Source organism: Chelon labrosus, assembly GCF_963514085.1.
Source record: "Chelon labrosus genome assembly, chromosome: 14".
Taxonomy (NCBI): Eukaryota; Metazoa; Chordata; class Actinopteri; order Mugiliformes; family Mugilidae; genus Chelon; species Chelon labrosus.
Genome location: NC_140347.1, coordinates 10024876 through 10050014, shown reverse-complemented (window position 1 = coordinate 10050014; position 25139 = coordinate 10024876). Strand labels below are relative to the sequence as shown.

The 25139-nt window shown below is 43.8% G+C and overlaps 1 protein-coding gene across 1 annotated transcript in view; it reads left to right on the top strand.

Annotated features, from left to right (window-relative positions):
* The first annotated feature begins 2037 nt into the window (after positions 1 to 2037).
* Positions 2038 to 25139, top strand: part of bach2b (BTB and CNC homology 1, basic leucine zipper transcription factor 2b) — an 89504-nt gene continuing 66402 nt past the window's right edge. Inside the window, exon 1 of the mRNA XM_084560386.1 lies at positions 2038 to 2397. The gene's annotated coding sequence lies outside the window, so the exon portion shown is untranslated. The remainder of the gene's footprint in view (positions 2398 to 25139) is intronic.

Below are 25139 nucleotides of genomic sequence, written 5' to 3'. Positions count from 1 at the left end.
GTTGAGCCTCAAACCAATGTAAATTTAATTAATTGTTTTTTTGTCACCCTGCATCCGCAACTAGTGATGGGCAGTTCAGGTCTCTTCTGAGAGACGGCTCTTTTGCCATGGCTCCCGGAGAAGAGTGCTCTTTCAGCTCCCAAACGTCTCTTTGTTTAGTATAGTTTATAGCCTGATATTTTAGCTCAACACAGCAAATACACATGGTTTGTGTGTTGATAAGCCCTTTTGGATTCAATGTTTTTATGAGTAGCCTCTTGGTGCTCTTACAAAAGCATTCTTACTTTTGTTTAAAACTTTGATTGTGCAAACAAACGAGCAAAACACTGCAATCGAATCCACACAAGCGAAAACACAACCAAACTCAGTAAACAAACGGTATAAACGTCCTTGTGGAGGTTGGTTGTCTTTAAATTTCAACCACACAGCATCACGCCAGTAGAGATGAATGAGTAAAAGGCCGCTCAATGGGAATCGGCTCTTCTGATTCACTACCAAGCATCGGCTCTTAGAGTCGGCTCTTTTGCACATGACACATCACTACCGGCAATCACAAGGCTGTCCTGTCTCCTTTTCTGTTCACTCTTTACACCTGTGATTTCCAGTCCAGTTCTGGGTCCTTCCAACTGCAGAAGTTCTCTGATGACAGTTGTTGGGTGTATTAGAGATGGACATGAGGTGGAGTACAGGACACTGATCGGTGACTTTGTAGAGTGGTCCCAGGCAAACCATGTACTCCTGAATGTGGACAAGACCAAGGAGCCGGTCATTGACTTCAAGAGGAAGTCACCATCCAGGGTCTGGAGGTGGAAGTAGTGGACCACTATAAGTACCTGGGAGTCCACGTGAACAGCAGACTAGACTAGAGGGACAACAGTGATGCTGTGGACAAGAAGGACCTGAGTAGACTCTACTTCCTGAGGAAGCTCAGGCCTTTTAATGTCTGCAGCAAGTTCTGGAGATGTTCTACCAGTCTGTACTTTGCTGTGGTTTGATGGGGGAGCAGCACCAGCAAGAAGGACATAAGTAGGATCGACAAGTTGACCCGAAAGGCCGGACATGTTATTGGCAGTGAGTTGGAGATGTTGGTCTCCCTTGAGGGACAGGAGGACACTGGACAAACTGCTCTCCGTCATGGACAATCCATCTCATCCACTACACCAGACTATAGTGGGACAGTGGAGCTCATTCTTGATCCAGCTCCACTCCCACAGTGAACACTACAAGACTTCTTTCATACCATCGTCAGTCCAGCTGGACAACAACAAGATAACTCCATGTTATTCATGTTAATGGCCACTATTGCACCTTACTATCATTCCTATGTATACATATATATTCTTCCGTCTCTATTTCTTGTACATTTGTTCATATGCTAATTCTGTATTTTTTGCTTATACTATTTTTATTTTGTTTTACTAATTTTACTTTTATTTTATTTAATCTTTCTTTTACTTGTGGTTCTTAAGAATGTTGTTTAATGTGCAACTAAGCTACTGTGACCGAGCAATTTCCCTTGTGGATCAATAAAGTTTATCTAGATTTAAACAATAAAAAATAAACAAACACAAAGGATAATAAAAAAAATATATGACGTGATTTCACACGTGATATTACTATGTCAAACAGTGAACAGCGACTATCGCGCGCGGCCGTGCAGCTTGTGAACAAAAAAATGCCTTGTGTCATCTTTCACCGTCATATTCCCAGTGCGAGGAGGAGGCAGTGGGGGGGGTAGGGGGTGGAGGGGGTGGGATAGTGAGGGGAGGAGGGGGGGGGGTTGGATGGGCCGCCGAACCAGCGAGCGGGAGGGGGAGGGGGAGGGGTTTGGGGGCAGGCAGCGGGATAGTGCGATTCTCCAAGCTCCTCTGCGCACGTTCGAGGGCGTACGCGCGCGCTTCCCGCCGGCCCCAACGCAAAAGGCAACGCGGAGCTAACGATGTTGTGAATGAGGGGATGGAGTGACGTCAGCGGCCGAATGTCAACAATGTAGCGACTGAGAGTAGGCGTTCCAGTCGAGTGTAACAAACAGCGGAGACGGAGCGGCACGCCGCGCTGGATCACCACGCACACACATATAAATATATATATATTTATATATATATATATATATTTACACGCACACAGGCGCGTGCGCGCACGTAAACGAGAGTCGCGGACGTTGTTGTTTTATTTTTAAATAGCCGTTTTTTTTTGTGTGTGTGTGTGTGTAGCACAAGTGAGAAACAGCCCGAGTCGCGACGCGAGAAGAAGAAGAAGAAGAAGAAGAAGAAGAAGAAGTCACCATCTGCAGCAGCCGGGGAGGCTTTGAGGAAACGACAAAGCCAGTCATCATGTGAAAGAACTTATGTGGGGAAAAAAAACGGGCTGGAATACGAGCGGAATAGAAAGTAAAAGGTGAGCTGGCGTGCTTGGTGTCCTTTCTCTCCCCACCTTCCCCTCCCCTCCTTCCCTCCCGCCTCCGACCCCCCCCTTATCCTCGCCTCTCTTGCTTGTGTTCTTTCTGTTAACTGCGCGTTTGTCAGAATCTCAGTCTATTGTTGACGTTGTCGTAACCGAGTTGCAAACTTGCTCAAGTGGCGCAGCGGTGGCGGTGGCTGCACAGCACAGCACAGCACAGCACAGCACAACACGGTCCTCGCTGGGATTATACGGACACACAACAAAAAAAAAAAAAAAAATACAAAAAAAAAAGTCACGTATGGAAAAGAGCAGGGAAAAAAATAACCGCATGCAGGAATCTTGAAAGCTCGGCGCGTGGTGCAAATATTGAATTGTGCTGGGGTGTGAACGCGGGTTCAGGAGTGAAACACAACTCTTGTACCACATCCTGTTATGCTTTGAGTCAATACGCCGTGTGCGCTCCCCTTCTCTCTTTCTCTCTCTCTTTTTTTTTTTTGTGTGTGTATTTATTTCTTTCTTTTGCAGAGTAGATGCGTTGGTGATCCCCGAGGAGGGTCAGGCATGCCGCTGATAACACCAGCTAAACGCTCCAGAAACAGAAGCTGCCACTTGCAGCCTCATTAAATACCCCCCCACCACCACCACACACCACCACTACCCACCACCCACTCACTCATTCGGTATTTACTATTATTGTCAACATCATGACTGTTATTGTTTCTGTTCGAGAATGTCTTCTGTGCCCGTCCTCGGGCTGAAATGAGTACAACTTCTCATTAATCCACACACACACACACACAAAAAAAAACATCTCCATTTTTTTTTGCTGTGTAAGGACGAGCCTTATTTGCTCCGACAGCCAATGGAATCATCTCAATCCCTCGCTCGACGCCGCAGCTTAAGAACCCATATTTTCATTGTCATTAACCCTTTGCTTTGAGGGAGCAAGCCTCGACTCCTATAATATATAGCCGAAAACAAAACAGCTAGGTTTAAATCCCTTACATTTCAAAGACGGTGGCCGATTTTTTTTGATTTTTTTTGATTTTTTTTGAAGCTGCGCCTTTGCGCGCGGTCCTGCATTGTCATGTGAATAGATGCTGCAGCAGTGGCTTAGTCAGTCCCCGTCAGTCGTATTATGTGGGAGGCAATGATGTAGTGGTGATCTGTGCTGTCTCGCAGGTGGAAAAATATCTATATATAATCCGGAAATTTGCCTTTTTAAGCGTCAAATGTCTGTTAAAACCTTTAAAATAGCCAGCTTACTGCCGCGCGGTTTGGTTTTATATATATTTATTGCACACTGAGCGTAGCTTGTGTGTGTTTTGGACTACAGAGAGGGTAGGATATGTTTTTGGCACGTTTGCTTTGTTCCACCTGGCGTGGAATTTCAAAAAAAAAAAAATAAGTGCGTGTGCGCGCAGTAGGGCACTATTTGTAATGGAGCGGAGTGATGCTGCCATTAATGCGGTGATACAGCATTTTGAGGGGCAGTGACATCCACGGCATCCCAGCCCCTTTGTCTGTTGGGGCTGATGCAATGCAAGCGGTGGGGGTGGATAGCAGCATCGCCCTCCTAACCCCCCCTTCCTCCTTCTGTCACGGTGTGTGTGTCGCTTTTTCCTGCCACGATTCCTTTGAAAGGTTAATAATGAATAAAGTAAAATCTGTACACCGGCGCTGCGGATGGGTTTGAGCTGCGCGACGAGGAGCGGAGGCGCAGGTGTAGAAATGGGATCTATGTGTAATCAATACACAAAATAATAATAAAAAAAAAAACAAAGCATCTGAACGCGTTTTCGTTGACATCGGCGTGCTCTCGCAACACGTGCACGGCGGCAGCACTCATGCGCAGTTTTACGCATGGAGCCTTTTGTTCTGTACAGTAGCCCCGCTGCTGCCTTTCTTTTTTCCCATGCGTAGCAATCCCTTGTTTGTTGTGAGGAGGGGAGGAGGGAGAGGGGGAGTGGGAGGGGGGGGGTCCAAAACTATAAACCCCACAGTGACTCAGTCAGGCTTAAATGCCACTTCATCCAATCTGCCCAATAACGCTTCAGTTCTGCGGCTCGCATCACGCCGTCGCCTGGTTTCTTTGTCCTTCAGCGTGAATTAAACGAACAAACAGGCTATTATTAGACACCGAATCACACCGTATTTTAACATAAACACAGCCAGCGAGACGCTCAGTGATGAGGCATACTGTAATTCCTAAATTACTGCACAATCAGAACATGGAATAACTAGTCCTGCATTGTTTATGCTGTTACGCAGCAGAATAAAAGAAGAATCCTTTCAGTCCTATGGCATTTCTTAAACTAGGTGTACATAAAGACTCAGTGTAGCAGTACAGTGCATTCACACTATGAGGGATGACTCCTGAAAGCAAAATCCCAAGTGCGTGTTTGTGATGTGTTCACAGCAACGCGTGTCAAATGTATGGAACTCGTCAAAATCTGAACCGTAGGAGCACAACATGGCTCCAGTGAACAACAGCAAACCGTAACGCTGAACTGTTTCTCAGCGATTGCATCACATATCGTATGCAGCCGTTGCGTCACGCGCCGGCCCGGCTGTGGCTCTCCCGTGCACCCCTCTCCCCCGTCCTAACAAAGAGCGCTGTATTCACCTCCGACAGGGAACAGATAATACGGCAAATATAGATATTCTGACGTCATGTAGTGAAATGACCAACCGCTGCTTTAGATGTACTGTACGCGTGTGCGTTGATGAGACATGCAAAAGAAAAACAAAATGTGTAGCGGCGCCGCACAACATGACAGGGTGGGTTGCTCCTGCGCCGTCTCGTGATATGGGACTCAAGCTAGGTGTATTTCTTAGGGATGCACAGAAAATTTTTGGCCGAAAACCGAAAATGCACTTTTGGGTACATTTTCGAAAATTGCTGCGGTTGTTGCTTGCATCGTCACAACACTCCTGTTTCGGCCGTGTTGTTTCGGCCATGTTGTTTTGGCGATAAACTTTCAGCCGAAAACAGCCCAAAAGTGCATTTTTGGTTTTCAGACAAAAAATTTTGGTGCATTCCTAGTATTTTTCGTACTTTTCTGCTAGCCAAGGCACCCATTATCTGTGAATCTCTTTACACGTGCAGTGAGATCAATATCTTTTCACTAATGTTATACTATGTAATTGTTTTTTTCTCTATTTAATCACACGTTGATTCCTGGAAATACTTGAGCGATCCTGTTAGGTAGTCGCCGTGGTAGGCGTTCACTTGAACAATCTGTGAATCTGTTTACACGTGCAGTGAGATCAATATCTTTTCACGAATGTTGCACTATGTTATTGTTTTTTTCTCTATTTAATCACACATTGATTCCTGGAAATACTTGAGCGATCCTGTTAGGTCGTCGCCGTGGTAGGCGTTCACTTGAACAATCTGTGAATCTGTTTACATGTGCAGTGACATCAGTATCTTTTAACTAATGTTATACTATGTAATTGTTTTTTTTCTCTATTTAATCACACATTGATTCCTAGATATACTTGAGCGATCCTGTTGGGTCGCCGCCGTGGTAGGCATTCATTTGAACAATTGAACTATTTTCCTAAAACCTCCAAATTCTTGGGTGGGAAAAAAAATGCCTGGGAAGATCTCCCAGAACATCTTTGAGCCAGGCCGTTTGGGGGATCTTAACATAACGATTCCCCCAGGGTAGTCTCCAGCCACAGCTGAAATCCCACACGGCAACAGGATCCCTCGATGTGACCTTGCCGGCCCCCCCTTCCCCATGCCCTATACCCCCTCGTTCATGCTCTCCATTCTGGACTCTAGCTCCTCCGAGTTTCCCCCTGAGCCCGGTGTGATCATGCTTTATGTTGCCGCACGTCCTTACAAGCCAATTAAAGCGCTTATGGCAGAAGGAGCTGCTTGTGTTCAGAAGTAATCAAGCACGTATGGGTTAACGATACATGAAATTAGAGCAGGGTGCGATGGCGTCACCTCTCGCTGTGACCGCTGATGAATTTCTCCTCAAGGTAATCTCAGCCGCCTTTTGACGCGCATCCTTTTGGAATTTGATAAAAGAGAAGGAAGGAGTGTAGTTAATAAAAAAAAAAGAAATAAACAAAAGGTTAGACAGCCAAGTCTCTGTGGTAGATTTTCTTCTCTCTGCAAGAAGTGTTTGCATCACTGAGAATATTTGAGTAACCCCCACCAGCTCAGCTCGACATCTAAAGTCAGTGCCTTGGCTTGCAGAAAGAAGGAGAAAAAAAACATGTTCCCATAGCTCTTCCACGTCAGCACAAAGGCATGTTTGACTGGGATGCTTCCAGTGTGAGGCATAGCTGGAACAGCACTGCTGGGAGAAATCTCAGATCCTGCACTTTACACCAAGAGCCATTGTGGTCCCCCCCCCCGTGCCTTTCCGTCTGTTGCTACCCCCTTTTTTCCCTACGTCACCTCGTGGCTGCTCGTTCTTCTTCTCCCCGCTGTTCACGGCGGCGATGTGCACTGGCGTTATCACTCTTTGTGTGAAATCAGATTGCATTATCCCGGGCAGATTCAGCTGAGCTCCCATCAGTCTGCGGTTGCAGAGTCAATGTCTTGTCTGTGTGTGTGTTTGCTGCTCTCTGCTCAGACACTTGCCAAGAAGCTATCAAATCGAAAACACCACAGGCAGATCTCTGATTGTTTTGTTTTGATTGGGTGTGTGTTTTTTCTTTTCTTTTTTTTTTCTTTCTTGTTTTTGTGTGTGTGCCTGCGAGACATTATCAAGAAACGTAAATCATCCCGATAGTTGCGTCAAGCCCGCTGGATGATCTCACAGGCTCGTCCTACTGCCTTGAGCGGAAAGCTTCACCTTCTGAACTCTCGGTTAAAGCTCTTTAGTAAATCATCCCGTGGTCATCCAGAAGTTCTTTACTGTGCCGAGCTTCACACCTAAACACCGTACATCTGGTTGTAATAGCTCTGAAATGAAAACACTGGAAGGGACGGAGGTTTAGGAGCCGTTAGACAAGTGGAGTGCCTTTCATGAATGAAGAGAAAACATTATCAACACTGTAAAGACTTGTTTGAATTGGAGGGCATCGCTTCTTCTACTCCTGCTGGTGACGGGACTGGAGAGTCCTGCCAAAGTCTGTTTGAACGTGCACCCATCTGGCTGGGGAGCTGTCCTGCAGGGGGGCCGCTTAATTTGGTTTTCTTTCATTCTGCTGAACAGCGGCACAGTTTTATCTCCTCCATCAAAAGCTGCAGAACTGGGAACAGTCTGCAACGTTTGAAGTAGTCACGACTGCAGCAAGAACTTTAATGCACGACCTAAGGAATTCATTGGGAACTGATTGCGAGACTCAATTTAGTTTTACGCTAAAAAAAAAAAAAAATGTATTTTGTGTAAAAATTCTTCAGAACTGTGATTATTCTGATTTAAATCTCTGAATTCTGAAATTAAATGCATTTTAAAAAGTAACTTCCACTGTATGTCATCTACAGAGGGCTGAGAAGCGATTTAATTTAAGTTTTCTCACCTGATGCATAAATGAAAATAAATCTTCCTGTGTAGTTTAACAAAATATAACCCCCCCAGAATCTAAAGAGAAAATAATTTTTTTGAGAATTAACTTAACATCTAATTCTTAAATTCTTAAGTTATATTTATATTTAAATTCAAGTTCAAGTCTTATTGATTTCACCGCTGCGTCCACTGAAAAAAAAGAAGAAATCCCGTTTATAAGTCAATAAATGGTGAATTCGTTTGCAACAATAATTATATAATTCAATTTTAATTTGAATTTGCTGTGTTTTCTTGAGATCCTCAACTTTGTGTTTAACACGCACTTCTTGGAAATTACAGTATTCGTTTCGAAATGATCAAATCAAGCTAAAAATTTGAATTTTCTGGTCACGATCGCTATGTTTAATTTCAGAATTCTACACAGACATACGCTATGGATTATTCTGAGAGAAATCTTGTTGATCTGTGCGAGAAATATTAATATTTGGATTCAGACATTTTATTTTGAAATTGACTTTAAAGGGGAACTACTATTTTTTACAACCTGGACCTTATTTCTTGCATAAAATACGGTAATTTACTCACCCATATAAATTTTGTGTAATTCATATTCCTTCAGGAGATAATTAGATCAGCGTAAATACATGTAGTGGGAGTGACTGGGGCACCGAAACGCAGCTTCTAAATAACGGATTATCTGCCGCGAAACTCGTTCATTTCACCAATATTTTGTTATCGTACGCTAATGCTGTTCCCCGTTGAGTCCGGAGTTACCTGTTATCATCATCCGGGGTCTGTAGATTGAGTTTCGCAGCAGATAATGTGTTATTTAGAGGCTGCATTTCGGTGCCCCAGCCACTCTCACTATATGGATATACGCTGATCTAATTATCTCCTGAAGGAATACGAATTACACAAAAGTTATATGGGTGAGTAAACGACCGTATTTTATGCCAGAAATAAAGTCCAGGTTGTAAAAAAACAGTAGTTTCCCTTTAATCTCAGTTCTCAAATTCATTATGTTTGCTCCAGATTTAGAACGTCATTCAGAATACTCTTCTTATTGATTTTTTTTTTTTTTTACAAATATATATTTAAAAGCTTTGACGAAGCTTTTCCGTAATCTTCCTAATTTCCGTTGACTTGTGCGCGGATGTGCTTTTATTTTTTTCCGAGCGTCACGAAATGTGAATGACATGTGAGTTTCAGGCTTTTTTTTTCCCACTGGGAAAATCGTGGCCAAAGATCTTCATCAAGTGCTTTCATAGTGTCTAGTTATTCACCTTGGTAACAGCAATGGAGCCATTATCACGGGCCTCTAGCATGTCGTCTTCCTCCATATACTGGATTTTCTTGCGCTTGCTTAGGTTATTCATAGTAGTTGTCTGTGTGGTCTTCAGAGCCCACCCTCTGCTGCCACCCTAGAAATGATGTGCGTACCATATCAAATCGGAGCGGTTCACTGTGAAAACGAGGCGGTGTAAACAGAGCGTGTCTCCGGGGTCCGGCCTCCTCTCAGCCCTCCTGGGGAACGCTGAAGCACGGGGCAGTGGTCTTCAGCTCTTCCTCTGCCTCCTCAGCTGCTGAGTCACGTATAAAATGGAAGCTCCTGACCAGGCGGAGAACCAGGCGCTGGCACTTAAAATTATAATCACGCATGCGGGCTGCAGTCTTTGCCGTCAATCTTCCGGCTCATTAGGATGTGAGTTGCGCGGGATCTAGGAGGCGTAAACAATCAAATCGCAATGTCACCTCTGCGAGCTGTGTTTCCGGTCGATGGGACGGATTTCACCCCGTGGTGAAATGTGCGGTAGCTGATCTTTGGTTATGTCACATGATCTTCATTACCAGATGGAGGTTATTTGAAGAATGTGCTTTAAAAGTCAATTTTTAAGCCAGCATGAGGCTTAAATCACATTTTTTTAAGAAAAATTCTCCAATCTTTGTAAGGTAATTAGAATACTGAAATTTATTTTCGTTTTTGGAAAAAAAGTTCTTATTTTTAAGATATCGTACAACTGATGAACGACATTTTCCTCAATGAGAAAGAGAAACGTACCAAAGCCCCACCCCTTCACATTTGGTATCATTGAAAAGTCCTAAATGTCCTCTGTAGATAGCAAAAGGATTTAATTCAGTAGTATGCAGTGGATGGGAGACAATCAGGTTGACGGATGTCCTTCGCAGAGGACAAATTTTAACTACTGGTAGTCAAGAAGTTAAGAGCAGACGAAAAACATGTGATAAAATCTTGGAAGACTTACAATTCTGTACACTATACAGTATCATTAAATATTTCACCAACTTCCATTGAAATATTACCTCTAAACCTAAAAAATCCTATTAAAATGAAGTTTGCTTCTATAGATACTTAAAACTGAATGAATCCACACATGGAATAAGACGTACTGTAAATAGACTCTTAAACCTGTCAGAAGGCTTCCTCTACTTCTAGGCATACGCCACCATATCTGACAGAACAGACGCGGTCGCGCAAATCTGCGTTTCTAATTATAAAGACGTCCACGCGAAAAGATTTTAAAGTGAAATGCGTTTGTTTTGTTGCGCGGTTGCTCCCCCCTCTCCCCCCGCGCTCCTGCTCGCTCGGGCAGAAGAATGCCGCTGTGTGCTCCTTCCTCTGAAGTCTGAGGTCACATCCTTCTGTGTGACACCCTTTTGTTCTGCTCACCGACAACCCCGACATGCGATGGCTGCAGCGGCGAGCGTTGCTGCACTCGTCCACTTTCTCTGCTGAGTTATCGGAGTAAAAGCTCGTTACTCGGTGTGGATGCGGCAGCAATGTCACCGACAGTTGCTTATTTATAGCTCCTGGCAGTCAGGTGGAGAGTCAGCAATGGCGTGATATGTCATCAATGCTTTGTTGTTGTTGTTTTTTTTGTTGTTTTTTTTTGTAGAAGCTAGTGCCTTGTTAGCTGGTAAGTGGATGAATAGTTACTGGAGGGCACACAGAATTATAAATTAGAGATAAAGATAAAAAAATAATCAGAAATAATAATTAAAAAAAGAAAAAACAAAGAAATTGCTCTATTTTTGCATATTTTCCCAGGTGAAGTTTATAGTCAACGAAATTATCTATACTCAAGGTCTCCACACACTCTGGTTTAATATTTAAGCGAGCATGGAATAAAAAAGTCAGTGAAGAACAAAAAAATACGTTGTTTTTTATCCCTCTCAAGTGTGAACATCGGCTTCAAAATCCAGCATCGGCGGATCTTACTTTCAGCATCAGTCTCAGATTCCTCACCTTCACTGCCAAGGCTCATCCTCTGTGTTTTCCGATCTGTCTTACTGAGTTACAGAGGCTTTGTAGTCGCTGCTGAAATTTAAACCGCTGTTGTATGGGGCCAAATGAAGCCAGTTCCCCCTCTTGCTGGAGGGCTGGATGTTTCCTGCCAAGGTCATTTTGCCCTCCCCCCCGTCCCCCGCCACCTAACCACCTCCCTCTGCGTCCTGCAGGTCGATGGGAAAAAAGAAGTGGAAGAGCCTAGTGGAAGGTATTTCAAACAATCAGCGGATTCTTGGTGCATGGAGTGAGATCATTGTTTCGGCGAGAGGGGGGAGGGAGTGTGCAGGGGATGACCCAGGCGGCGGGGATGTTGCTGCGCGTCTGCAGGAGTAGTTCAGTATATCCAGTATTCGGATTCATTTGTTCTGCCCATCAGAGACAGGCCCTTTCTGTACGTTAGGCGTGTTAACATCGAGCTCTAACATCCGCCGCCGATGAACCGGGGTATAAATAGAAAATAATAATAGGCAAGCTCCTCTGAGCGTGAGAGGATCCATTGAAGATTCGGGATACACAGCAATTTCAGCCCCTGCTTGTTTTGTCAGCTGACATATTAGAGATGACAGCATCCATGTCAGCGTTACGGCTGCGTCACATCTTCAGCTTGACAATTACAAAAGATCACGAACTCAGCTGCTCGATATTGATCTGGGACAGTTCACACCCAAAAATATCCTTCACTGGAGCCAAATTCTGTCTAGTCACGCAGATGTCTCTGGTTTTATCTGTCTCTGCGGTTTCTGTCAACACAACAAACCTGCAATTAAATGTCTGATTGCGTGTTTGTCAGAATTGCAGTTTGAATGCATACAATCGAGCAATTAAACCTAACTTGTTGCAAAATGTGGTAAATGCAAATCAAAATGATTTGATCATCACATAAAAGACCAGTCAGTCCTTCTCTAAACTGTGTCACTTGTTAGTGGCTAGCTGTCAAACGGATGTTAATGATAAAAGCTGAGATTTACCAGTTTGACTTAAAGGGGAACTACTGTTTTTTACAACCTGGACCTTAATTCTGGCATAGAATACAGTTGTTTACTCACCCATATAACTTTGGTTTCATTTGGAGTCCTTCCGACGATATTTAGGTCTGCGTACATCCATATAGTGGGAATGAATGGGGCACCGAAACGCAGCCTCTAAATAACGCATTATCTGCCGCGAAACTCGTGCATTTCACCAATATTTTGTTGTGATACGCTAGTGCTATTCCCGGTTGAGTCCGTAGTTACCTGTTATTGATTCGCAGACGTGCAGCGGTTTGTTGTTGTTTGGCCAGCTGTTCCTCTCTCTGCCTCTGCATCCTCCTTTCAATGAGCTCCTCACCCGTATACTCTTGCTCAAAACGGTAAGGACGTCCATCATAAACAAAGTCGTCGTCCACAACTTCAGAATTGGAAAAATATTCAGCCATGTTGCAAAAAACTAGCAGTAGCAAATTACAGGTAAACAAGTCGACCGTCGTGGGTGCACACGGCGCTCAGAGATGACATCATCCAGGTCAGAACTTAGTAGATCAATTTACAGACCCTGGATGATGATAACAGGTAACTCCGGACTCAACAGGGAATAGCACTAGCGTATGATAACAAAAAATTGGTGAAATGCACGAGTTTCACGGCAGAAAAAGCATTATTTAGAGGCTGCGTTTTGGTGCCCCATTCACTCCCACTATATGGATATACGCGGATCTAAATATTGTTCGAATGACTCCAAATGACACTTAACTTATATGGGCGAGTAAACGATCGTATTTTATGCCAGAAATAAGGTCCAGTCTGTAAAAAAAACGGTAGTTCCCCTTTAATAAGTAATCGTAGCTGTAAATAAATGAACAAATACTATACCGCTATTTTAAACTTTTTGCAAAAGGCAAATTTCCAATCATAGAATAGCGTCATATGCAGAATACCAAATTTAACGAGGTGAAATGTCCTTTGTTTCTCAAGCTCTCGTAGCTAAAAACTGACAAAAATGAAACGGTGATGCTATTATTAGGATTTTTGGCCAGAGGCATCATGTTTTCAGGTTGCCCATTCATCCGAGCCATTCTCATGAATGGAATATCTAATATTGATACCTAGGCGATCGGTTGCGCTGTGCGCTACAAAGCTCTTTGTGAAAAGTGAAGATGTTCCTCATTGGAAATGACTCGCCACGGCAATACAACAGCGAAAACTGTTTTAATGGGAATATTTTATTAAATGCCTTGAAAGCCGTCACTGCAAATATTATACGAGCCTGGACAGGAATAGAGTCTGCGAGCTAAAAGTAACTCTTAAGCATGAGTAATGTCATAAGCAGCTAAAACTGATTTGTGTCATGTACAAATAATTGAATTTGTTATCAAAAGTAACTCCATAAGTGAGTAGATGTAGAATAGTTTTGAGTAGTAGCACCAGTATATGTGTTATTATGAGTAATTCAAAGACCCCATCTTCTTCTGTTGAAAGTAATTCTTATCGTAACGTGGGTGAAGACAGATAAAATGTCTTCAAGGGGCGGGGAGGGGCTTCGACATCTGCACGCATTCGCAGGCAGTTTACGGTAAACCCAATTTTCTACCTTCATTGATGTTGTTGAAGCATTGGAGTGTAAAATAACAAAGCGTGTGCCGTGTGTGGTTTGGCAAAGAAGTGCAGCTGTAAAGGAGCTCGTGCCGGAGGAGGAGGAGGAGGAGAGGAGGGTGTCGGGTTGGTGGTGGTGGCGTTGGTGTTGGTGGGGGGGCATCCTGTGAGACGAGCACAGGTGGTTGTGGAGGGGGAGGAGGGAGGGGGAGGGGAGCGGGGGTTTGGTGTGGTGATGGGAGGGGAACGGGGAGGTTGTGGGCGTGGAAGTGCAGCAGCAGCAGTGTGCCCACTTCCTGCACCGAGGCCCCCGCGCTGGCTGCCCTGTAAAACCCGTAAGCTTTCAACGAGATCAGCAGGATTTGCTGCCGGTGGCTTTTTGCCATTTCACAGCGGGCTGCCATAGGTGGAGATCCTGTGCCTCGCACTTCCTTACGATGATTTTTTCTTTTTTTTAATTCTAACTACGGCACTGAAAAGTGAATAAAAAAGGGGGAAATTAATCCTACAGGAAGGAAAAGCTATGAGCTAAATGCATAAAACTGAGAGCATGACGCTTGGTGCGATGGGGTTTCCATTTGTTGCAGACACATGTGTAAAACATAAAAGTGTTGGGTTGTATCCACGAGTAAAGCCCTTCCTGTGGGGGAGTGATCTGTGCGTGGACAGTTGTCGGCCAGGTTTCTGCTAAATTTCTTCCAGTAATTTCCACTGAATACGCCTATAAGAACCAAATGTCTCTCAGGAATGGACAACAGACACAGTTTGTGTAGTTCAGGGTTCCTCTGTGCTAACTGCGTTTAACTGGCTCCACAGACTAGTTTCTGATTTACTCAAATCTGCACTGCTTCAAGCAATGATTACAGTTCATCTGCCCATCACCCGGATGAGCTCCTGGTTCGGAGTGACCATGCAATCCAGCAGGAGATGACCTCCAAGCGCTATGTTTATGGGTGTAAGAAGACAGATGTTGACATGCGATAGCCCCGCAGTTCCTCATTCTTGCAAAACCTCAAGAAAAAAAATATAAGCAGTGTGGCGTTCAGAGCAGATAAATCAGTCTGAGGCCTGGTTAATTTTACAGGCAGCGTCAGTCTGAATGACCGGTAGACGTGACCCCGAGTTCGCAGCCAGTTCAGCGGGCGTCCGCTTGCGTCTCCCGCTCGTCTGCGGTGAGTAAGCACATTCCCGTTGTGTACCTGCGGCGATCACATGCTCTCCCGAGCAGCCCCGCTGGTCAGGCGGTGTCATTAAGGACAGATGGTGAAAGGTCAACCAGGCAGAGACGTGGATGGTCCGCTAGTGATACTGAGTCACGAGATTTGCGTCAGCGAAGCGTGTCAAAACAACACAGAGGGTGGCTTACAGCCGGCTACCTGTCCGTAACGCTGTTCCCCACGTCTTGATCAGCTCCTTGTAGTTGTGGAGGATGTAAATGGCAAAGGTTTTATTTATCTGTTGGTACTCAAAGCACTTTACAGTCTCATCTGCCCATTCACCAGCAGTGCAAAATGGGAGCAACTGGGGGTTCAGAGACTTCCGCATCAAACCACTAACCCTCTGTTCGTGGACAGCTCTTTGTGTGAGAGTGTACGTTTGCTTTTCAAAGGGTGTATGCATCCAGTTTTACTATTAGTTCAGTATCACACAGATCAGTGTGAGGAGCAGCTATTGTCAACCATTCAGGGTCCAGATTAGTTTCTTTGTGTAAATATAATACATATCTCCTGATCCTGCACTGTTAATGCTGCTAAAACGTAACTTTGTCACATGGTACATTGAAATAATAACGACTATAAAGCCTTTTCTTTATTTACATGTATTGAGTTTACAGAGACTTGCAGATTGTGGACAAAAATAAATCTATTCTGTAATTGTACTCGTGTTTACAACATTTAATTGAGCAACGCGTCATTTATTTGCAATAAACCGATAAATTAATTGTTTGATTTTTCCGGTGAAGAAGCCAAACATTTTCAACTTCTTAAATGTACAGCTTGCCAATCAAGAATTTTTTATTTTTTTTAAAAAAAATGGTGTGATGTTTTTCACCGTTTTCTGTCATTTCAAGATGGATGAAGTAAATAATTGGTAGCTTGATGGATAAATGGCTTCATTATTATAATCTGCATCGTATTGATTTAATATTGTGTCGCAGATCGCGTGAACTAACAAAATAGATTGTGCAAAATTATATCCTGAAATATCAGGTGCTAAGATTTGATGCCATTTAATGACATTTTAGTTTTGTACAAATTAACAATACAATTATTATGTATTTAAACAAACTATTTGTTTTAGAATCCTTGATTGATGTGTATTTCCATTGTTGTTACTGTCAGTAGTAAATAATAATATAGATTGAATTAAAGCAGCTAGCAGCAGTGACCAGTAACCACATGGTTAGACCGACTTAGCTTAGAGGCAGGGACCCGGGGAAGCTACAACTGCATCACCACCAAAAAATTTCAGCTCTCTGGAAGGTGTCGTTTGGAGGCTTTGCTATGAGAAAGGCACAGAAGAGGAAATGTTGAGAGACAAAGGGAAATGGGCGAGAGTCAGTGAGAGTGGAGATCGGCTGTGGTGGCTGCACGAAAGGCTGTGACAGCCAGCCATTTAGATGGATTACAGTAGCAGAGCTTCCCTTTCATCTCACTCACAGATTGTGTCTGGAGGGGAAGGAATCAAATTGGTTCTCGTCGTGTTTAGCAAGCATTGCTCAGTCTGATTCCAATAGCCGGGTGTGTTTGAACACCAGGGTGTATTTCTTCACATACCGTACAAGAGGAGAATTCATTTCCGGCGCTTGAAGCCAACTATTGTCCATGTGTTTACATTCCACTAGCGTTCCCAATATGGCGAATTCTGAATTTGATATGGTTCATGTAAACAGCATATTCCACATTAGGCTTCATTACGCTGAAATATCTTAATCGGAGTATGCACGACTGTAAACTAAAATGATATTAGAATATTATTTTACATATTAGGGGTGTGACTCAATTAAAAAAATAATCTAATTAATTAGAGGCTTTGTCATTAATCTCGATTTATCACATTTTAATCGCATAGCAATATTTGCCCCAAAAAGTAAAATTTTGTAATTTAAATGGATTTTAGTGAATCAAATAATAGACACAGACATGAATATTGTAAACTCAAGCTCTTTTAATGTCTGGAAAAATGCTTTTAATTGCATTTCAGTTCAAAACAGTAGATTTAACTTACTTTTTAGAACAGTATTGACTTTAAATGGTTAACAAAATAAAAATTTGGTTTGCCGACACGTCTTGTCCTTACTCAGACCGGGACTGCTAGCGCTAACAGCTCTTTTCTATTGGGAATATTTTTAGGAATTTTGTTTTTCTTAAGTCGATATTTAGTGCATGTCAATGTTCCATCATTCTGTGTTGGGCTTTTCCTCAATGAAATTCATCAGCGCATGGCGCTAACCATCACGATATGAGTTTCTCAAATACGTAGTTGTACAGGACACATTCAGGTCCAACTGTCTGATTGTTAACAGTTGTCTTCAGTGGCAGAAGGTTTTCACAGTTGATCAGAATGTGAAAGTGAGGAATTTCCCATTAGGTCCCATTGACTTCCACTATATTTTGCTGCTTTTTATTTAGTCATTCCTTTGAGTTGGTTAGATTTCATATGTTTTTAGAAAAGTACATTTGGAAATAAAAAAAAAGCACTGAGCATAAAAAAAATCTACTGGCATAGTTTTCTGTTTATAATTTATAATTTAGTCTATAAAATGTCCACTATTTCAATATAATGACAAATGGCCAACGCTTAACTCTGCAAATCACATTTGTATTAATTTTTTGGACATGAAATGGAGCAAAATAGCAAATTATGTTAAAAAAAAAATTATAGACTGATATAATAAGAAATATTTAAGAAAATTTTCTTAAAATTGCAGACACAAATTTTTTTATTATTTATTAAAGAGCTTACACAACTGTGAGGTACAGTCGTGCATTGTAAATCTGGGAATTGAGAAAAAAATATATAATTTGAAGATTTAAATATTAGGGGTTGGACTCGATTAAAAAAATTTATCTAATTAATTAGAGGCTTTGTAATTAATTAATCTCGGTTAATCAGACCTAAAGTTAAAGTGTCATATTAAGAACAGTAAATGGTTTAAATGGTTAAAAAAAAAAATAATGAAAAAAAAAAATTTGGGCTGCCGACACGTCTTGTCCGTACTCGGACCGAGACTGCTAGCTGCTAGTGCTAACAGCTCCACAACATGCTTTGCATTGAGATGGCACCGTAGGGTTGAAGTGCTTCGGTGGTATGCTAACTTTTTTGTTTTGTTGTTTTTTTTTTTGCACAATTTGCACAAAACCCCGCTTTTATCAAGGCTTCTATCAGGTAGTTTTTTTTAAAAATAAAATTTGTCTTCCATCAGTCCTAGCAACGTGCTTTCATACGATTCCTCCATTTTGGTTGCCGTTAGCCGAGTGCTGACGTGTGCATCACTGTAATCGGTGTACCAGAAAATCGTGCACTGACAAAAGTTCCGCGTTGTTCGGAATCAATCATAATTAAAGTCCCGCCCCTAGTAAATATATAAATAAGACATCTTGAACTGAGTCACAAATATTATTAGGATATTTAAAAAGAAAATTTTCAAAAAAAAAAAAACATTTTATTTGTTTATTTGACAAGCAAAATTAACTGAAGATCCCGTCGTTGGCTTTTTTCCCCCCATGGATTTCATAGCGTTTTTCTTCCTTAAACTATTCCACCCGTTCCATTGTTTTTTCGTTCATTGGGTTTCCACCGTTTTCTTCATCAGTTCAACAGTTCAACAAAGGCTCTCTGTCCTCTTTAAAAACAAATTAACCTGTTAGGAACAGGAACATTTTTATTTATCAGTCTAACTTTTTTTCCTGTAACTACTTGTTCTTGTTCTTTAGAAAACTCCTGAAACAAATAAACTTCTGGGGAAAGCAAAAGTTACAAGCACATGTCTACTGGTTTACAATAATCAGTCATGCTTTTTAAAGCATAAATCAAATGATGACTTTTTGATCTTGTACTTAGATGCTTTTTTTTGTAGAAAAGCTTTTTTCCCCCCACGTCTTCTCTTCAAATAAGAACCCTGAGGAATTAGTCATTTTGAAATAAATGACTAAAACGCCGTCATTTCACAGACTGTATTTTACAGTAATAGTCTCCGCCAAAAGAAAAAACAGTTTGGATTCTTTCCACTTCACACGAAGTGCGACTTGACGACGATGCGCACGTTTGCATAGCTTTCCTGTGAGAAAGGATGAGCAATTGTGGATGATAGGAGGGTCTGCCTTCGCGCTGCAGAGACGCCCTCTCTGCGCCTTCAACCCGTCTGCCAATAATCGATCTGACCTCGCATCTTTCTGACTGATAGTGATGTAGATGCGTCCCGAACGCTGCTCGTGGATATATTTACCACCAGTCGCCCCGACGAGATGAAGGACAAATCTGTGAGTAAAGCAGACGCCGAACGCAATGGCGCGCTTGGTTTTTCTACATCTCAAAACATTATTTTCTGTTGGCAGGAAGGCTGTTTTTTCCTGTTGTGGTTAAGCTGTGTGAAGCCGAGGCAAACATTTGTCATAGTGGTACACACAAATAAAAACTCAGACGGCTGTATTGTCGAAGTCTTTACCTTCGTTGCTGATATTTAAACAGATATATTATAATCCCAGCAGCTACAAAATCTTGCTCTTAAACAATTTATGAATTTCTTTAAGTTGTGAAACTTTTTTTTTTCTTCTTCTTTAATATCAAATATCAAATCAGATCATTCAGGTGCTCTGGAAAATTGGCAATATCGCTTGTATGTTCTAAAACAAACTGTCCACGCTGTCCGAAACTAATAAATTGTTGACAATGTTCGCGTTTCCATTTATAACTAAGTGTTGCAAAGGAAATAAAGCTTCCTTCTCTGACTTCCTTTGCAGGTGCTAGAGTAGTGCCTGTAGAACGCTAAATATTCGATGGTAATTAATCCAGCTTTGTCCGTGTCTGTCTCCTTTTGCAAGTTTCTGCTAACAACTCGTGTGTCTCACGCGCAAAGCAAATAAAAGAAATATACGTTTTAACCCTTTATGTGTAAAAATAGATTCAGGCCAGACGGAATATGGGCTTTTTTGAAAGGGAAACCATAAAAGTATGTTGCTCACAGAGCTCTCTATGGCAGCCCTCACGTGCTTTTGCGCATGTATATAAAGTCAGGGCTCTTATCCCCAGCTTTTCGTAATAGTCTTCAAGCAAACATAAAGGCTTCCTTTGTCTGGGCGCTCTTAGTGTCATAGTCAAAGTTTGTGGCTTAGTGTAAGTAGTGGAGCTAAAAGCGCTGTGGTGGGAGTACATGAGTGTTTAGCACAGACCACGTGGAGTGCCACTGTCGGTGTGTGTGTCACACCCTCAGTGCGGCTACTTTTACTTTTGGCGGCTGCGGCGTGCTGCTGTGGCCCTGCGTGTACCCTGGACCTCCCGTTGTAGAACAGGATTACCTGCGGTTCCAGCTGAAATCACTACACTGTGTACTGTCTATGTGCTTGGTAACTGTTTTGACTTGGATGGCGTAATAAATACCAAAAATACGCATGGTGCGTATCCTTGCGGCAACTATTGAACCCTAAATTGCTCCCAAGGGTCCGACCAGCACCTTGTGCGTTCGCTCGCCGCCAGCATCGTGAGTGAATTGGTGAATGAGAGGCCATACAGGATGCAGAACACTTTCTAGTGCCATCTGGTTACTTATTTACACATACAGGAAACGTGTCTTTCTGCATTTGGGATGGAGTCATGGATGCTAAGCTAGGTCGTTGTTGTTGTGTGTAAATGAGTCGGCCAGTTTGAGTCCACTGCTGTAGACTGATTCTGTGTACCAGAAAACTGGGAGGTCTGAAATTTCTGACCTCCTCCTTGGAAAAGTGCTCTGGAAGCTGGAGCCACTTGAAGCCGGAGGTCCTGCTAGCAAAGTCGGGGCTAATCGATCTGCCCCGACTTCGCTGAGATGCAGCAGCCTGACGTCACAGAATAATGGCGGCGCCAATGGAGATGCACACTGTCAATGTTAAAGCGTCATTTACTAGACTAAAACATGCATTTATCTGTTTTTGTTTTTGGTCATACTAGATCATCATATTACACAACACGACTTTTGCGTGAGGATATGTCGCTATAATCTCTCTGCAAGTTATTAGATGAAGTGTAGCCCAACGTTAAATGATCTGACAAAAAGAGAGGAGGTTTGTTGAGCGTCTACCGTTAGCTTTGAGCTAAGAGAGGTGGTGGAAAAACTTTCGGAGACCTCAATTTCGATCATTGCACAAATATTAGCTTGTCGCGGTCGGCCATGTTTGTTGTTTACGTTCACATTCGTTCTCTTGGATCGCATCTAGTTCGCTCCAAGTCGGATAAATCCCAGCTTTCTGGAACGCAGCACAAGTGCCGGGCTACTGTACGTCTCTGGATGGATAATAATTCGACAGCTGAAGCTCTTTCCTACAGTGTCTGGCAACTTAACTCTGGCTCAGCAGTTGCATAAAACCTAATTATTACCAGGCAACTAAATAATTTGTCTCTCCTAAAATACTTAAAATAGACCGTTTCACATTGTTAAACAAATGCTTCCAAGGCAAAAACTTCCGTAAGAAGCTTCTTTGCTGCAGGAATTGTCACCATGGTAGCAACGGATGCTACGTGCACCTCAAGCACGTGGCTGCCGGAGGTCGCACGCGTAAAAAAATCACCTTTAAAATATCTAAAACTGCTACAGTTCTCCTGCAAGAGGCGGAACGGTTTTGTGTGTCTCTTTAGTGGTTTTTGAGTGTGCAACAGAATAGAGATATTAAGGTTTTTTATTCAATATGGCCTTGACCCGAGGTTCATTTAGTTTAGTTCTTTGAAAGGAAAATATTCTTTTAAAATGCTGTGTTCACCTGAGCAACTGTCGATCAGGAATGACTGTGTCAGCGTGTCACACGTACGTAGATTTAGAAGTTGCACCGTTGCAGGCTTTCTGCTCTACTCGGAGGGAGAGTTTGTGCAACAGTTTGCGCTCCACAAAAGCAAAAGTAATCCCCGGCAGATAATTCACACGTAGCCTGCGAGTCTCTAAACTGAAGTGCTTGTTGCCAAGGGTTTGAGCAAGGCCCCTGTGAAGTATCCCCCCCGCTCTCCACTGTACGAGTCTGTCTGCTTCCCATGATGCACCTCCCCATCTCCAGCCTGGTGCAGGCACTGAAAGAGGCCATTGTTCCCGTCACTCTGAGGCATGTTGCACGCACTTATGATACGGAGTGGGAGAAATAATTCCCATTATGCTCCCGGAATGTCTTTGAATCAATCAATTCTGTGTGAATAAGTGGCGCTCTTTGGCGGAAAGCTCTCCAGTTACGAGCATGCTTGTTTACTTGTTACAAAAGCTTGTTTTATGCTAATCTAACAACTCATTGAGACATTTTTTTATTTTATTTTTAGCCCGATCTTGCACAAAGACCACCTCCATAGCCCGGTTCAGATGTCTAATTGCCTGAATGTGTGGCTTTCAGGACTTTGCTCCCTTCACTTCCCTCCTTTTCTCTTCTTCTTTGATTGATACTCAGCAAAACCACAGTCGGAGGAGCTCGCAGCTTCCCTCGCGGATTTTTCCGGCGTGATGTAATGTTTTGATGGTCCTCGGCGCACTGTGCCGTGTGCGGTGACACTAAAAACAAAAGAAGTGCCCTCCCCTCGGAAAGGTGGACTTCTCCGTCTTCTCAGGCGGATCGTTTGCGCCTCACGTGACACGAGACCCTCCGAATCCCCCAAAAAACAGGACGTTCTGCGCCGTGACACGCGTGAGAACCTTTGATTGTCCCCGTTCTCAAGTATCGTAAGATCCTAATGAAAATAAGGCTCCCCCGATTCTGTTTCCACATCTTACAAGTGATGCAGAAAAGGAGTCCGAGGAGTCTCCGCCGCAGCCGCTCAGGGTGTAAACCTACGCAGAAGTCATGAAACACTGCCCTATCCGTAAGCGGTGAGGCTATTTTTAACCCCTGCCGTATCACGTATCGCCTCTTGCCATTTTGTTCTTTTGTTCGGCGGGGAGGGAGGCGGATATTTCGGGACGCTCTCGGATGGCGTGGGAGGCGAGGTGAGGCGGAACCACCTCCCCTGACAATTGATCGCTCCCTGCGCCTCACTGGTGAGGTGAAGCCTTGCGCCCGCGCCTGCCCGCCCGAGCTGCCGCGGGGGGTTCGGAAGGCGCGCTCTTCCCATTCATTAGCCCGGGCCGCCCCGGCGCTGCGACCAAGCGCTTTCACTGCGTCTGTATTTGCGGTCCCTGACAGGATCCAGATGGCAGTCTGGAACACCCATGCAGCCCTCGTACGAGCTTCGCATATGGCCGACGGTAAAGGAATATTTAAAGGGGCAGCGCACCGGGGTCACGCAGTGAAGAAGAAGTGGTTAGGGGTGCACTTCGAATCAACCCTGAAGATGTACTCTTTTGATTAATTGCAAGAGATTGCACAAAGCGCCGGGATCTCACGCACTTTGACAAATTCTTGCTTTCCATGGTGCAGATTCGCCTTTCCCATCACATGTGGTGCCCCTACTGATGAAATTTGTGCATGGCTCAACTTTTAAGCGACAAATTCCGCAAAGTGCTAGGGTTAAGTCAATGAATAAAGGTTTAAAGGGTTCAACGCCTAAAAAGTCTCCAAAAGACGCGCCATACGACACGAGCAGGCATTCGACTAGCGCCGCTTTCAGAAGTCTAATAGCGAGAGATCATGACAACACTTTTGCTGTGATCCTCTCATGCAGTCTGCCCCCGCTGCTCTGTTTTGCTCAAATCTTTTTCTTTTTTTTTTTTTTGTTGCTACGAATGTGGCGGGGGAATGTGCGCCGGGCAGGGTAACAAGACGGGAGGAGGGAGCGCAGGAATTCCCACTCACTTGGCTCATCTTGCATTTGCTGCACTCCTTCACCCTCCGCTCCCTCTCCCCCTCCCCCCTCCCTCCGCCACCACACATGGAAATGGGGAAGTTTTGTTTGTGAAGCTCTCCTCTCTCCGGGCCGTGTACATCATCCTTGTTTTTCAAGAGTCGGGGACGCTGGCCCCGATGCGGCTGCTCGGTTTAGCGGGGAGGAGCGCTTGCTATGTTCATTCATCTACCTCTCAAGGGCCCCCTTTTTTGCCTTTATTTTTAGCCAAAATCCATCAGTCTTGACAAGTTTAGGGCAGCTCTCCAGGTCCCTTCCACAAAGTCGATCTTCCCTCTTGGGAAAAAAAAAAAAAAAAAGAAGCTCCGGACAGCCCTGCTTCAGGCCCGGGGTTTTGTTGAGTCATGTGAGATCATGTACACAGAAATCCAGAAGAGGTGGTGGAGTGGGGGAGGGGAGGCGGGGGCTGAAGGCGGAGTAGGCTGCCGGGGGGGGGGGAAATGAGGCGGGTGGACGTGAGGGCAGGGGCAGCAGGGGAGCTAAAATCTGCTCACAGGCCGGCAGACAGCAGAACATGCCGGTGATAGCCTTGTATAAGGTAATGTCTAGCGAGCGCGCCGGGGTGGGACGTGCGCACAGATTTATTTTAATACACCGCCGGGCTCGGCCAGTTGGGGGGGGAGGGAGGGATGTCGAAGCCCGCCAGCTCATCCCAGGACAGGAGCATTGTCACACACACCTCGGACAAGACGGGACTTTTTAGTACACAAATCCCACCCCGGGCGATTATAAAAAAAAAACACACAAGAGGCAAGTCTGACCTTTTGATCTGCATGATCAGATTGTTTTTCCGTCCCCTTCCCCTTGAATGCCGCGTGCCCTCGTTGCCTCTACGGCGGCGCTGACAGATGCATGTTTTGACTTCATCGCGGAGAGGTCTGGATTTGGCATGTCAGTCTGGTATTTAGCATGGCGGCAATACGGGAGGAGCTGTTGCCTCTTTAAAGCGGCTGCCGTGGATTCACACCTGGAAGAATACATCTGTGCATCGCATCTTTAATTTGGTTTATTATTATTAATGAGATTCGCAAAAGAGGATTACAGTCAATCATACGGCAATTAACGACAAAATGTAATAATGCACAGATTATTTTTCAGTCAAATCTTCATATTTAGGAAGCTTGAACCTGCAAATGTTCAACAGTTGTGGTTTGAAAAGCGATCGTTTGTGGATCATCCTAGTGGTTTTCTGTTCCTACACTTTGTAATGTGGCTAGATTACCCATCGTCATGGGTGGATTTGTTGTGCCGGTGTCAAATGTCCCTTTTCCCCGTTTTGGTTTTGGCTGTGTCACTGGTGTCTCATGACGTATTCTAATCGCCGCGATTGCTCTCTTGACTTTTCTCTCAAATACGTAGCATGCAAAACAAACACTG